This window comes from Choloepus didactylus, chromosome 15 (assembly GCF_015220235.1).
Source record: "Choloepus didactylus isolate mChoDid1 chromosome 15, mChoDid1.pri, whole genome shotgun sequence".
NCBI lineage: Eukaryota > Metazoa > Chordata > Mammalia > Pilosa > Megalonychidae > Choloepus > Choloepus didactylus.
The window spans coordinates 70,140,406-70,156,414 of NC_051321.1; the positions used below are offsets into that span (position 1 = coordinate 70,140,406).

Consider the following 16,009-nt stretch of genomic DNA (forward strand, 5'->3'; position numbering starts at 1 on the left):
AAAATGACTTTTAATTAGCATCACTTCTGAGGATACCAAGGATCACCACTTTAATTGCTTGAAATGTCAGAGTACCACCCATCCCATGTCAAACACACACACACACAAACACACCAAATACTGTTTCTTAGTTGAGGATCAAAACATGCAAGCCCAGGAAATAAAAAGCCCAATATGAAGTGATATTTTGACTCAATCTGAACAGCAACAAGTAAATATTTTACTTTCAAAAGAATTATAGATCTCATACCTCAAGGGAGCAGGTGCTATTGAACAAGGCTTTCTCATTTCCCAAAAATAATTCCCAGAAGCATCTGTTATCCTAAAGAACTCAGGAAACCATTTCCCAGAATTGACAACATATTGCCAAAATCTTAATGAATTTTGCCAACAATATTCTGCTGATGGGAAAAAATAATCACTCTGATTATAGAAGTAAATGTTACTTTCCAGTTTAGCAACAAAATAGGCTCTTTTCTATGTTATTATTTTTACTAATATGTTAATACAGAAAATAAGTATAAAGAAATCACAAATAATCTGTTTGAAAGAAATTTGAAATACCAAACCCACAAACCCTACCTTTAATTCTTACAAGCTCAAGAAAATCTGAATGGTTTTTTTAAACCAATAACAAAAATTTCCAAATCTTAATAATTCAAAAGAAAGAAGAGCAGAAATAACAGGCAGTGAACAAGAAAGAAACCTCCCAAAAGCTAAGAGAATCTTAAAACCTCAATTTCAGAATTCAAACATGCCATTAAAAGATACACTTCACAAAGACAGACCCGTTCCCTACATCCTCCCATGCATACAGTTTTACTACAAATGTTATACTTACGGGACAGCACACACAACCTCCAACAAAAGGCCTCAAGCAATCCCAAGGGCATTTGTGAGTAAGTGACAGAGAAATGGGGAGGGACAAGAGAAGAGCTAAAGTTGTGGGGAGGGGAGGGTACGGAGGGAGGAGACAACTGCAGTTAACAACAGTGGGAAACTGTGGCTCTAAACCACAAAGGCTTCCCACAGAACAGGATATCAGGGAGCCGGGCAATTCTTTTTATCACCAACCAGGAACTCCGCACTGACAATTCATGACAAAGCTAAAAAGACGGAGCCTCCAACCAAAGGCAAAACAAAGTAAACTTAAGAAACTAACAAAAAGTAACTTCAAAGGACATATCACAAACAATTTTAAGGCTGCTTCCTCAACAGGCATTCCAGATCACAAAGGTCATCAGCGTAACAATAAGGTTTGCAGGGTGACAGCTACTTCCAAAAGAAGGGCTAGCCCTAAGAAACAGTCCTTTGCACTACAATCAAAAGGAGCTCTAGAAGAAGACACTTGTGTAGTGTTTTAGAAAATAAACAACACAATAGCAGTATTTGAATCCCTACTTCAGAATTCCAGGCTGTCTGGACTTAAATCAAATCATTTTAATAGGCAAAAGTCTCTCAACTGTCTTAAATGGACCACGCTATTAAAAACAATTTAAAGAAAATTATTATGTAAACTGAATTGTTGGAGTAAGACAGTCAATTTAAAAATGCTTAGGATCTCACAGTTTCCCAACCCCAAACGTGAGGACAGTGAGAAATCTCCACCCCTCTCTCAGGGAAGAGGCCAAGTTATATCACCCAGAGGCAGGTCCTGCCTCTAAACATGATCAGTGGGCCCAGAACTTATATTTGCAGACAGGGTACAAAGGCCCCAAAGGACCAACACACGCCCTTCTATGAATTACTCCCAGTTATAAAACAGCTTTATTGAAAGGAGTTGTTTTATAAGCATACTGAAGAAAACACACATCAGCAGAATCCTTGCCAAATACAAAGATCTGTTGTACTTCTGTAGTTTGAGTTACAATATACAAGCTGACTAAAAAAGGGTTTAATTAAGATTTATTGGTAAAGTCAGATGAACACAGGCACAACCCAAAACTAATTAAGCACTTATAATTTAACAATCCACTAAACTAAAGTAGTTCTTGGCAACAATGGGAGAGCTGAAATTAAAAAAACAAAAAAATTAAAAAGATAGCATTCTAATTCAGATCTCCTAGGCCAAGTGGGAAGGGGGGTGGTAATCAAAAAGAGTGAAACACTGGATTTCTTCCGATGGGTATTAATGCAAAGAAAGAATGTACAAGTATCAAGATCAAGTTTTCCAGTCAGGTTATTAAGACAGGGGTATACATACTCATTGTGGAACTAATCAAATACAACTAGAGTCTGGGAGCAGAGTTACAGTTTCAACCCTGCTTACAATGCAACAGGTAACACAACTTTTCATATCTCAGCCTGATAAAGGAGATGAGCCAGAGAAATCTCTTGCTAATCGATTGTACTCTCTCCTTATACCCCTCAGAAAACACTACACATAAAATTCTCTTATTGTGCTCACATTTCACCTTGCATAAGTTTTTTTTGGACATTTCTTATTCGTCTTCAAGACTGCACAAAATCTTCCTGTCAGAGATTCTGTCTCATATAGAGAACCTTGTATCAACCACTAGGTCTCTCCACCCAAATTAAATTGGATAATTACAGGTTTGTGCTAGGTGAGCACCAAATTGCCCACGGAAGAGTTTTTGTAGGCATGGTTGTTAAATCAAGCAAGAAAGTGATGTTTTAGATGCCATGTTTAAGTGTCCAGTGATATTAAATTTGGATGCCCAGTTACAATAGTAATTTGTAAAATTATGCTTCAACAAAACTTAGCAAACCTTGTTTTTCAAGTACTTTACAGGGAATATATTATGCCAAATATGCCTACCTTTGACCATAATAGACACAAATCTCTGAAAAAAATATAAATATTATTAACAGGGAGACAGTACCTCCTAGACTTGAACAAAGCTAGAAAAATACTTGGGGGGAAGAGGATGGGTTAAAAAAAGACGACAGGCTGGAAAGTCCTTGTGCCAGTTTGAATATATTATATCCCCCCAAAAGCAATCTTGTGGGATATTTGGAGTAGGTTGTTTCCATGGAAATGTGACTCACCCAACTGTAGGTGATACGTCTGATTAGATTATTTCCATGGAGGTGTGGCCATGCCCATTCAGAGTAGGTCTCAGTTAGTACTTTAAAAAGAGCCCACACAGTCCAGACCCTTGCTGATTCTTTGACATGCTGGCCCAGAGTTTGTTTCAGAGAAGCTAAGAGAGGACAAAACACCTTTAGAGCAGCTGAGAGAGACTTTTGGACAGACGCTCTTTTGCTGACGCTCAGAGATGCTTGAAGATGCAGACAGAAGGATATCTGAAGATGCTAAGCTAAGAGATAAAGCCCAGAGTTTGCCCCAGAGAATCTAAGAGAGACCCGGATACATTCTAGAGAAAGCCATTTTGAAATGCAACCCAGGAGCAAAGACACCAGCCACGTGCCTTCCCAGATGACAGAGGTGTTCCAGATGCCATTGGCTGTTCTTCAGTGAAGGGATCCTCTTGTTGATGCCTTGGTTTAGACACTTTTATGACCACAGAACTGTAAATTCATAACCTAATAAATCCCTTGTATAAAAGCCAATCCATTTCTGGTATTTTGCGTAATGGCAGCATTAGCAAACCAGAACAGTCCTACTTGAGTCAGATCCCACACCTATTCAATACTGGTCTCCACTAGCAAGCAGAATATGGAACAGCAGAATGTTCAACTTAATGAAAGAACATTCTTCTCTAAAAAGCAATAAAAGAGTAACAGATTTCTCTAAGAAAAACCAAGATGTCTCCTGCTGGAGTAACCCCATAGCATAACCACTTTTGTTTTGTTTTGTTTCATTTCATTAATTTCTGAGATACTGATGATAATGCTGATGTTGACAGTAAAGGTAGGAGTTGAGTGGCTCCAGAGTAGGAGCCAGAAGGGGGTAGGGTGGGGGCAGAAAGCCTGTTGATTCTAGCACCCTAGAGAGTAGTGAATAATTTCAGTGACTTTTAAATAAACCATGGAGGCTTTGAGCGGGTAGGAGCAAGGAAGACGTTGCCTTATTGCAAGTGGAAGCCTTTCAAACACTTTAGAAAAGTAGCATTTGATCCTTGGGCTATATGCTGAGGAGAGTGGAAAGAGAGGGGAGGGATAGAGGGGCTTAAATCAGAGCTAGTTTTGGGAAAATACAGCTAAGGGATGGCCTTGATATCAGTTAACAAATTACCCAAAAGAAAAAAATCTAGCCTTTGGTTCTAGGTTGAAAGAAAGAATATACTGGAAGTCAATGGAAAATAGCAAAAACTATATAGCTAAATGTATCTAGTTTTTATTCTGAGATTTCTTCATGTTGCTGGCAAATAGTGTATATACTTTTAATAACTGATTTTTTCACTGTCATACACACAACTTAGAAGAGGTATATTGCAGAACAGGAAAAGAGAAGGGGAGTAAAAAAAAACTGTGATTCTAAGGACACAATGTGAGAAACTTTGTTAATCACAGACCTAAGCAGCAAACCACACAAGAAACCTTTTGTATACTTCTCACATAAACGAACTCTAAAGAAAGAGGCCATTTTGGGGGGTTTCTATTGTTATGATATCATTATTATTTGAATTCATTCAATTACATTTTGCATCATTCTAAAAATTATGTGAAATAGCATTATGTCATTATGAACATTAACCAACATATCTCTAGAATGAGAGTTTAAAAATCTCTTCAATGACTGAAAGGTTCTGGAGAGCATGAAGAGTATGTAATATCTCTTGAGTATACCACAAGATCACCTAAATGCTGATCTCACAGACAGTGGTCAAAAATTTGAATCTTCATTCTCTTTTAAACCTTAAGACCACAACTTTAAGGCATAATCAAGGAAGAAAGACGTGGAAAAAAAAAAAAGAAAGAAAAATTGATGAGGGGGGTTAGAAGCTAGCCAAATATTAGAGTGCCCCTAGAAATTAAGTTGGTAGCCTATTCTTGCTCTGAAGACTCCAGTCCAGCTACTTCATCAACCCATATGGAGTCTGAACATGCTACTTCCTACAAATAGAGGAAGCCACTGAGACTCAGTTATGCTGCTTCTATACCTGACACTCTCCCTCCAATTTTTTCGAACTATTCCTTTCCCTTTAATCCTGTATCTTTCCCTTTTTTTGCCTGTTCCATTTTCTATTCTTATCCTTATAATTCTCATACCAAATCTCTTCAAAGCCCTAGACATCACATCGACTTGTACAGCTCTTTCTTCTAGCACTCTTATTCCCAACCTGTGGAGATTAAGGGCAGGCACATATGATATGCGAGGAGTAAGGGATAAATGATGACAGTGCCAAAGGTCCAGGATGGCCGCCAATTAAAACCAAGTACAAAGTAAAGAACAATTTGTTCCTGGTTGTGCTAACACCTGTGTTTGTCACCAGAATGAACATGTGTCTTAAATTAGAATATTCTAAAAGCAAACTCTCCTACACTAAAAGAATTAAACCAAGTCCACAGTTGTGGTGAGATGTCAGCACAGTAATTTAAATTTTTGGCAATATTGTTTCCTGAATACCGTTCAGTCCTCTCTAACTGTGGTGAAAGCCCCTAAGATTTCTACAACACTTCAGCAAACATCAACTTATTTTGGATTGAGTTACTAATATTGTATTAAGATGTATATACTATATTTTCCTGTTACCCAGAGAACCTTAAAAATCACACATTTGTGCTAAGACAATTCAATGGGGAAAGACTGTTTTCAACAAATGATGCAGGGACAACTGGATATGCACATGCAAAAGAATAAAGTCAGATCTTTCCTTACACTATACACAAAAATTGTCCTAAATATAAAAGCTAAAACTATAAAACTTTTAGAAGAAAATATAGGAGTAACTCCCTAATGAATATAGATGCAAAAATTCTCAACAAAATACTTACAAATTGAAGCTAAAGGCACATTAAAAGAATTGTACACCATGATCAAGTGGGGCTCATTCCTGGCATGCAAGGGTAGTTCAACGTAAGAAAATCAATCAATGTAATCCAACACATTAACAAACTGAAAGTGAAAAATCAAACGATCATCTCAATAGACACTGAAAAAGCATTTGACAAAATTCAACATCCCTTTTTGATAAAAACACTTCAAAAGGTAAGAGTTGACGGGCACGAACTCAGGATCTAAGATGGCGGCATAGAGAGGAATGGAAGTTAAGTAGTCCCCCTGGAACAACTAAAAAAGACCAGAAACAACTAGTAAATAATCCGGAATAACTGCAGGGGGACAGACGTGACCGTCTACTCGTCATACACCAACCTGAATTGGGAGGAATGCCTGAGATCACAGCATAAAATCTGTAAGAACTGCGGATCCAAATAGGGAGACCCCTCCCCCACAGCCCGAGCTACAAAGCCTCCTGGTGCCAGAGAGAAGCTTTCTCCCAGAGAGCAAATATAGCTCAGCTGAGCTGCAACTGGGGTTTTAATTAGCGAATGGGAACTGCTCACTACGAGGTACGAATCCCCAACAAGTAGACAGAGGCTTTGGGTGACCATTAACCTTGGAAAGCCGAGGGTAGCCTCGGACTAGCTCTGTTCCTTTTTCAACTCAGTGGAGAAAGCCTCGGCCATTTTCAGTTCCCAGTTCTGTAACCCAGACAAGGATGTGGCACAGGCAGTGAGAGACCATTGAAATGCTAATGACCTCCCCCTAAGGTGTTCATCTTCTCTAAGAGGAAAGGGGTGGGGCCCAGCTCTACTACCTGCCTTTCATTCAAAACTTACACCAGTCAAGAATTATAGGCTAATCTTTACATCAGGCAGAGAGTGCCCCTGCACAGCCCGGCGGCCCAGGGCTTCCCTTGAGGGACGACGGGCACTAGTGACATAACACAGCCTTCCCTCAGCAGAGGTTCTGCAAGATCACAGCTGAGAAGGGGGGCCCACTCAGAAAACCCAGGGACGCTACATCAATGCCAGTGGTTTGTGGGTCAGTGACAGAGAAAATCTGGGGCAAAGCTGAAATGAAGGCTTAGACTCTTGCAACAGCCTTGAATCTCCGGCAACACCTGGGAGGTTTGAATATTAAAGCAGCCCTGCCTCCCTGACCACCCAGACACACACACCACGTTCGGGGCAGACAGCTCCAACAATAAACCCAAACTAAGTTCACCAACTGAACCCCACAAAAATCATTCCCCCACACACCACAGAGACAGAGTTGGGGAGAACTGACTTGAGGGGTATAGGTGACTCGCAGACACCATCTGCTGGTTAGTTGGAGAAAGTGTATGCCACCAACTTGTATTTCTGAAAAATTAGATTGGTGTTTTTGTGTTTTTTTTACAACTTGAAAGAACCCTATCAAGCAAAGCAAATGCCAAGAGGCCAAAAACAACAGAAAATCTTAATGCAGATGATAAAACCAGACAACATGGAGAACCTGATCCCAAACACCCAAATCAAAATATCAGAAGAAACACAATACTTGGCACAATTAATCAAACAATCACAATCGAGGAACAAAAACGTGGCACAGGATATAAAAGACATGAATAAGACCATGGAACAGGATAAAAGGAACATAAAGAAGACCCTAGAAGAGCATAAAAAAGAAACTGCAAGATTAAATAAAAAAATAGAAGATCTAATGGAAATAAAAGAAATTGTTGGCCAAATTAAAAAGACTCTGGATACTCATAATACAAGATTAGAGGAAGCTGAACAACGACACAAAGAAAGAATGGGGAAAAAAATAAAAAAAATCGAAAAGGATCTCAGGGACATGATAGATAAATTAAAACGTCCAAATTTAAGACTCATTAGTGTCCCAGAAGGGGAAGAGAAGGGTAAAGGTCTAGAAAGAGTATTCAAAGAAATTGTTGGGAAAACTTCCCAAACCTTCTACACAATATAAATACACAAAGCATAAATGCCCAGCGAACTCCAAATAGAATAAATCCAAATAAACTCACTCCGAGACATATTCTGATCAGACTGTCAAATACTGAAGAGAAGGAGCAAGTTCTGAAAGCAGCAAGAGAAAAGCAATTCACCACATACAAAGGAAACAACATAAGACTAAGTTGTGACTACTCAGCGGCCACCATGGAGGCGAGAAGGCAGTGGCATGACACATTTAAAACTCTGAGAGAAAAAAATTTCCAACCAAGAATACTTTATCCAGAAAAACTCTCCTTCAAATTTGAGGGAGAGCTTAAATTTTTCACAGACAAACAAATGCTGAGAGAGTTTGCCAATAAAAGACCTGCCCTACTTCAGATTCTAAAGGGAGCCCTACCAACAGAGAAACAAAGAAAGGAGAAAGAGATATAGAGAATTTTAACAGACATATGTAGAACCTTACATCCCAAATCACCAGGACACTCATTTTTCTCTAGTGATCACGGATCTTTCTCCAGAATGGACCATATGCTGGGACATAAAACAAGCCTCAGTAAATTAAAAAAAAAAAAAACAAAAAAAAAAAAAACAATTGAACACATTCAAAGCACAATCTCTGACCACAATGGAATACAAATAGAAGTCAATAATTTTTGAATTGTAACTCCACTATTTACTTCCTACATGATATAAAATGCACAAACTCTAATGACAAATCAATGGTTTTGAACTCAATGTAAAATATGTAATTTTTGACAAGAACTATAAAAAGGTGGGGGAATGGAGGAGTATAGGTACATAGTTTATGTGTCCTATTGAAATTATGTCAGTATCAAAGAAAAACAAGATTGTTATGGATTTAAAAGTTTAATTTTAAGCCCCACAGTAAACACAAAGAAATTATCAGAGAATATGACCACAGAGATGAAAAGTAGAGTATGGGTTAAGAGAAATGGAGAAAGGAGCAATGGGGAGTTAAGAAATGAGCGTAGCGTTGCTGTTTGAGGTGAAGGGAAATTTCTAGTAATGGATGGTGGGAAGGTGATAGCATTACAACATTCTAAATCTGATTAATCCCACTAATGGAAGGCCAGGGAGGGGTTGGAATGGGAAGATGTAGGCTGTATATATGTTTCCACAATTGAGGGAAAAAAAAAAAAAAGTCTAAATAGATGACAATTGAATGCCAAGGACGACCCTGGATGGGATCTGAGGATGGAGGACAGGAGGCTCAAAGGGACACAGTCGAAACATAAGGAAAAGGAAATATAGAATGTAAGCTTTGTATCATTGTTGAATCTTTTGTACTTCTTAGCTGCGCTTAATGGGATTGCATAAAAGAATGTTATTGTTCATGGGAATTGTATATGTGAATTATAGTGTTTGTTCAAGGATGTATGCAGCTAGCTCTCTTATGTTCAGAAGACAGAGCAATAGATGATGGATGATAGATAGGAAGAGAGGGAGGGAGGGAGGGAGGGAAAGAAATAGCAGTGTGAACAACATGTTAAAGTTAGTGGATTGGGGTATTGGGGGAGGGGGATCAGGGTATGATGGAATTCTGTGTATGGGGTTTGTATTGTTTTTGCAACTGTTCCTATAACTTTGAATTTATTTCAAAATCAAATTAAAAACAAATTAACTCAAAGTGGATTAAAGACCTCAATGTAAGAGACAGGACCATAAAACTTCTAGGATATAATGTAGGGAAACATCTTCAAGACCTTGTATTAGGAGTCACTTCTTAGACCTTATACCCAAAGCACAAGCAACGAAAGAAAAAATAGATAAATGGGAACTCCTAAAAATTAAAAGCTTCTGTACCTCAAAAGAATTTGACAAAAAGGTGAAAAGGCAGCAAACTCAATGGGAAAAAATATTTTGAAACCATGTATCTGACAAAAGACTGATATCTTGCATATATAAAGAAATCCTATACCTCAACAACAATAGTACAAACAGCCCAATCATAAAATGGGCAAAAGATATGAAAAGGCATTTCTCTGAAGAGGAAATACAAATGGCTAAAAAACACATGAAAAAATGTTCATCTTCCCTAGCTATTAGGGAGATGTAAATGAAGACCATAATGAGATATCATTTCACACCAATCTGAATGGCTTAAACAAATAGGAAACTACAAATGCTGGAGAGAATGTGGAGACATCGGAACTCTTATTCACTGTTGATGGGACTATACAATGGTGTAGCCACTCTGGAGGACAGTCTGGCAGTTCCTTAGAAAACTAGGTATTGAGTTACCCTTCAATTCAGCAATTTCGCTTCTCTGTATATACCCAGAAGATCTGAAAGCAGTGACAATGAACGGATATTTGCACACCGATGTTCATAGCAGCATTATTCACAATTGCCAAGAAATGGAAACAATCCAAATGTCCTGCAATAGATGAGTGGATAAACAAAATGTGGTGTATACACACTATGGAATACAATGCGGCAGTAAAAAGGAACGAGGTCATGAAACATATGACCCTGAAGACATAATGCTGAGTGAAATAAGCTAGACACAAAGAGATGTTGTATGTTACCACTAATGTGAACTCTGTGAAAAATGTAAAATAAACATTTTACACTGTAGAATGTAGGGGACCTAGAGATAGACAGCAACTAGTGAAGGGGGAACAATCATCTAATAGGAACAGATAAACTGTTGAGGGTAATCTCAATGTTATGGGAATGCTCAGCAATGATATGGTTTGCAACTTTTCTTGGGTATGGTAGGAACATGTTGGAAGCAATGAAGTTATCTTAGGTTATTTGTTTTTCTTATTCCTTTGTTTTGTTAGGGTTTGTTAATTTTCTTGGGTTATGCTAGGGACATGTTGGAAGCAATGCAGTTATTTTAGGTTATTTGTTTTTCTCATTCTTTGTTTTGTCTTGTTTGAATTGTTTTTTTTAATTTTTTGATAAAGTAAAAAAAGCTACTGCATTTAAAAAAAAAAAGAAAAAGAGTTGACGGGCACTTCTCCAATATGATAAAGGGCATATATGAAAAATCCACACCACCACAGTACTCAATGGTGAGAGTCTGAAAGCCTTCTCCCAAAGATGGGTAACAAGACAAGGATGCCCACTGTCACCTCTATTATTAAACATTGTGCTAGAAGTTCTAGCCAGAGCAATTTGCCAAGACAAAGAAATCAAAGGTACCAAATTGGAAAGGAAGACGTAAAACTGTCATTATTTGCAGATGATATGATCCTATATTTTGCAAATCCTGAGAAACTGACGACAAAACTACCTGAGCTAATAAACAAATTCAACAGAATGACGGTATACAAGATTAATGCACATAAGTCAATAATGTTCCTATACAATAGTAATGACCTAACTGAAGAGGCAATTAAAAAAAAATTGTAGTCACAATAGCAACTAAAAAAATTAAGTACCTAAGAATAAACTTAACAAAGGATGTAAAAGGCCTCTATACAGAAAATTACAGAACTCTACTAAAAGAAATAAAAAAGGACCTAAACAGGTGGAAAGATAATCGGGACTCATGGATAGCAAGGGTAAACATCATTAAGATGCCAATTCCACCCAAACTGATCTACAAATTCAACACAATTCCAATCAAAATTCCAACAATCCATGTTGCAGACTTGGAAAAGCTAGTTATCAAATTAATGTGGCAGGGAAAAGGGACTCAAATTCCCAGAACCATCCTAAAAAAGAATGAAGGGGGGGGAGGACTTAGAATTCCAGACTTTGAAGACTGCTATAAAGCCAAAGTGCTCAAAACAGCAAGGTATTGGTACAAAGAAAGACACAGTGATCAACAGAATCAAATTGAGAGTTCAGAAATAGACCCCCAGATCTGTAGTCAATTGATTTTTGATAAGGCCCCCAAATCCACTGAACTGTGATAGAAGTCTCTTCAATAACTGGGGCTGTGAGAACTGGATATCCATAACCCAAAGAATAAAAGAGGACTACTTCCTCACACCCTATACAAAAATTAACTCAAAATGGATCAAAGACCTCAATATAAGAGATAGCACAACAAAACTCTTAGAAGATAATACAGGGAAACATCTTCAGGACCTAGTAATAGGAGGGAAATTCTTAGACCTTACACCCAAAGCACAAGCAATTAAAGAAAAAAAAAATAGATAAATGGGAACTCCTCAAAATCAAAAGCTTCTGGGCCTCAAAAGACTTTGTCAAAAAGGTGAAGAGGCAGCCAAATCAATGGGAGAAATATTTGGAAACAATAATATCTGATAAAAAACTGATATCCTACTTATATAAATAAATCCTACAACTCAACAACAGTAGCACAAACAACGCAATTATAAAACGGGAAAAATATATGAAAAGGCATTTTTCCATTGAGGAAATACAAATGGATAAAAAACACATGAGAAAAACGTTCATCTTCACTAGCTATTAAGGAAAGGCAAATCAAAACCACATATGAGATACCACCTCACACCAATTAAGAATGGCTCCCATTAAAAAAAAAAAAAATAGGAAACAATAAGTGCCAGAGAACTATGGGTGTTTGGGTCATGAGAATTGTTTAAAATGGAATGTGATGTGGATTAACAACTAAGTGATAATTACGTGACATATGAATGATTATCGTGGACAGAACATATGCTATGTGAACTTAGGAACCCCTACTTCATAAATCAAGCCCTTGATCTTGAGGCTTGCTCTTATGAAACTTATGGTTGTAAAGGGGAGGCTAAGCCCACCTATAACTATGTCTAGGAGTAACCTCCAGAGACCTCTTTGTTGCTCAAATGTGGACTTTCTCTCTCTAAGCCCAATTCTGCAAATAAATTCATCACCCTCCCCCTGACCTGGGACAGGACTCCCCCCCCACCCTGCCCCAAGCCCAGGTGAGTGAACCTCCTTGGCAACATGGGACACAGATTCCGGGTGTGAGCCTGACCATGGCATCAAGGGGTTGAGAATGCCTGTTTGACCACAAGTGAGAAAAGGCAACAAAATAAGGTTTCAGTGGCTAACAGAGTTCAAATAGAGTTGAAAGACTGTAATGGAGGTTACTCCTATGCAAGCTTCAGCTAGATATCCCAAATGGCCACAGTATGATAAGCCCAAATCAATAGTAGCGCTGAAAACCCTAAAGAATACCCAGATCCCTATCTAAGACTCTATAAAAGTTCCACTCACTAAGTTTATTCTTCAGAAACTTCAATCCTCCAGAGAGTTCCTATGCCAGCTAAGTCCCAAAACACAGAGGCAACAGACTCTTCAAGAACATCAACCAGATGTGTCCCTTTTTCCCATAAAGTTGACAATCCCTTTTCAACATGAACAAGTTAGGGTGGTTATTGCCTAGATATCCCTGAAGTTGGGGAAAGTGATTAAACTAGAGGAAGGGATAGCAAGAGACAATATAGGATACGTAACAAGGGATTTGAATACTGAATCTCTACGTAATTTTCTTTTTCATAGTTGACAGGATATTAGAATAGCTAGAAGGAAAGAACTGAAATGGTGGAACTGTAACCCATAACATTCTTTGAAATTTGCTCTATAGCTACTTGTTAAAATTGTAGTTTGAAAGTTATCACCTTTCTGTATGTATGTTATATTTCACAATAAGAAAATGACTGAAACTGTGGGACTGTAACCCATAACATTCTCTGAAATTTGCTACTTGTTAGATTGCATTTTGAAATTAATCACTTCTATGTATTTGTTATATTCCACAATAAAAATGATTAAAAATAAAGCTTATTAATAAATTTAAAATAACACAGGGTAATTAAATTTAAAAAAGATACTCACATCATTACCCATCGGAGAGACAAACAAATCAAAACTGTAATGACAATAACAGGGGAAGATGTTGAATTAGAAGAGGCAGAGCAAACTTCTCCCCTGAGAAAAAGACCAGACAAAGGGCAGAAAGCGCTCCAGAACAGCAGATCCAGGGTGCCCCTGGCCAAACAGGGACCTCTATACCACATAATGGGGACTTAGACAGAGGCAGAGACTGGGCTTGAAAGGAAAGGGTGACAATCATAAAATGGGCAAAAGATATGAAAAGACATTTCTCTGAAGAAGAAATACAAATGGCTAAAAAACACATGAAAAAATGTTCATCTTCACTAGCTATTACGGAAAGGCAAATCAAAACCACATGTGAGATATCATCTCACACCAACTAGAATGGCTGCCATTAAACAAACAAGAAACTACAAATGCTGGAGAGGATGTGGAGAAATTGAAACTCTTATTCATTGTTGGTGGGACTGTATAACGGTATAGCCACTCTGGAGGGGCAGTCTGGTGGTTCCTTAGAAAACTAGATATCAAGTTACCCTTCGATCCAGCAATTTCACTTCTCGGTATCTACCTGGAAGATCTGAAAGCAGTGACACGAACAGATATTTGCACACCGATGTCCACAGCAGCATTGTTCACAATTGCCAACAGATGGAAATGGTTCAAATGTCCTTCAGCAGATGAGTGGATAAACAAAAGGTGGCATATACACACAATGGAATACTATGCAGCAGTAAGAAGGAATGAGGTTGTGAAACATATGACAACGTGGATGAACCTTGAAGACATAATGCTGAGTGAAATAAGCCAGGCACAAAAAGAGAGATATTGTATGTTATCACTAATGTGAACTCTGTGAAAAATGTAAAATAAATGTTTTATATTATAGAATGTAGAGGACCTAACAATAGACAGCAACTAGTGAAAGGGGAACGATAATCTAATAAGAACAGATAAATTATGGAGGGTAATCTTAATGTTGTGAGAATACTCAGGAATGACTATGGTTAGCTAATTTTTGGGGGACATGGTAGGAACATCATAGAAGCAATGTAGTTATTTTAGGTTATTTGGTTTTCTTATTCCTTTGTTTTGGTTTTGTTTGAAATATTGTTTTTAATTGTTTGTTTTTAATTTTTTGATAAAATTAAAAAAGAAAAAGAAAAACAAAGGATGGGGTGAGTTTGTTTGGCCAAGACAACCACCAGGAAGTGGTGGCAGGAGCCGGCCACAGAGCACAGGAAGGAACAGCTTTCCATGCCCCATGCACCCATTTCAGCAGTTGGCTGGGGAGATAACCCTTCACAGCCCCACGACTGAGAGCTCCCATAAGGGAACTCAGGATTCGTTGGTCTTGTGGTGACTGCACTCACTGCTCCTCCATGGAAACCCATGGTGTGCACAGTCAAGAGGAAAGGGCCCCTCCCCTCTACGTGGGATCTGACACCCAGGGGTGTAAATACCCCTGGCAACGTGGAAAATGACTCCCGGGAAAGAATCCGGACCCAGCATCGTGGGATGGAGAACATCTTCTTGACCAAAAGGGGGATGTGAAAGGAAATGAAATAAGTTTCAGTGGCTGAGAGATTCCAAAGGAGCCGAGAGGTCACTCTGGTGGGCACTCTTACGCATAATATAGACAACTCTTTTTAGGTTCTAATGAATTGGAATAGCTAGCAGTAAGTACCTGAAACTATCAAACTACAACCTAGAACCCTTGAATCTTGAAGACAATTGTATAAAAATGTAGCATATGAGGGGTGACAATGTGACTGGGAAAGCCATGTGGATCACACTCCCCTTTGCCCAGTGTATGGATGGATGAGTAGAAAAACGGGGGCAAAAAAAAAAAAAAAAAAAAAGCACCCAGTGATCTTTTTTACTTTAATTGTTCCTTTTCACTTTAATTTTTATTCTTATTACTTTTGTGTGTGTGGTAATGAAAATGTTCAAAAATTTATTTTGGTGATGGATGCACAACTATATGGTGGTACTATGAACAACTGATTGTACGCTTTGTATGACTGTATGGTATATGAATATATCTCAATAAAATTGAATTATTAAAAAAAAAAAGAGGAAAGGGCCCCTCACTGAAGCATGGTATGTCCATAAATGGAAAATTATTCTGCCATAAACAGAAATGAAGTACTGCTACATGCTACAACGTGGCTAGCCTTAAAAACACAATGCTAAGTAAAAGAAACTAGTCAGAAAAGACAACATTTATGATTCCATTTATACGAAATAACCAGAATAGGCAAACCTATGAGACAGAGAGTAGATTATGGGTTGCCTAGGGCTGTTAGGGGGTAAGGAGAAAATGGAGAGTGCTTGGTAATAGGCACAGGGTTCCTTTTTGGGGTAATGAAAATGTTCTAAAATTGATTGTGGTAAT

At 38.1% G+C, this 16,009-nt stretch overlaps 1 protein-coding gene across 9 annotated transcripts in view; it reads right to left on the bottom strand.

The window, feature by feature from the left end:
- USP54 (ubiquitin specific peptidase 54) overlaps window positions 1-16,009 on the bottom strand; it is a 175,335-nt gene that overhangs the window by 106,065 nt on the left and 53,261 nt on the right. For 3 of the 9 annotated variants that reach the window (XR_005211808.1, XM_037804122.1, XM_037804121.1), the window contains exon 1: window positions 842-989. The exons of 3 other annotated variants lie outside the window; for them this stretch is intronic. The gene's annotated coding sequence lies outside the window, so the exon portion shown is untranslated. Of the gene's footprint in view, window positions 1-841; window positions 990-16,009 lie in introns of those variants that run through there. 3 more of the 9 variants (XM_037804117.1, XM_037804118.1, XM_037804113.1) reach the window with 1 other exon arrangement.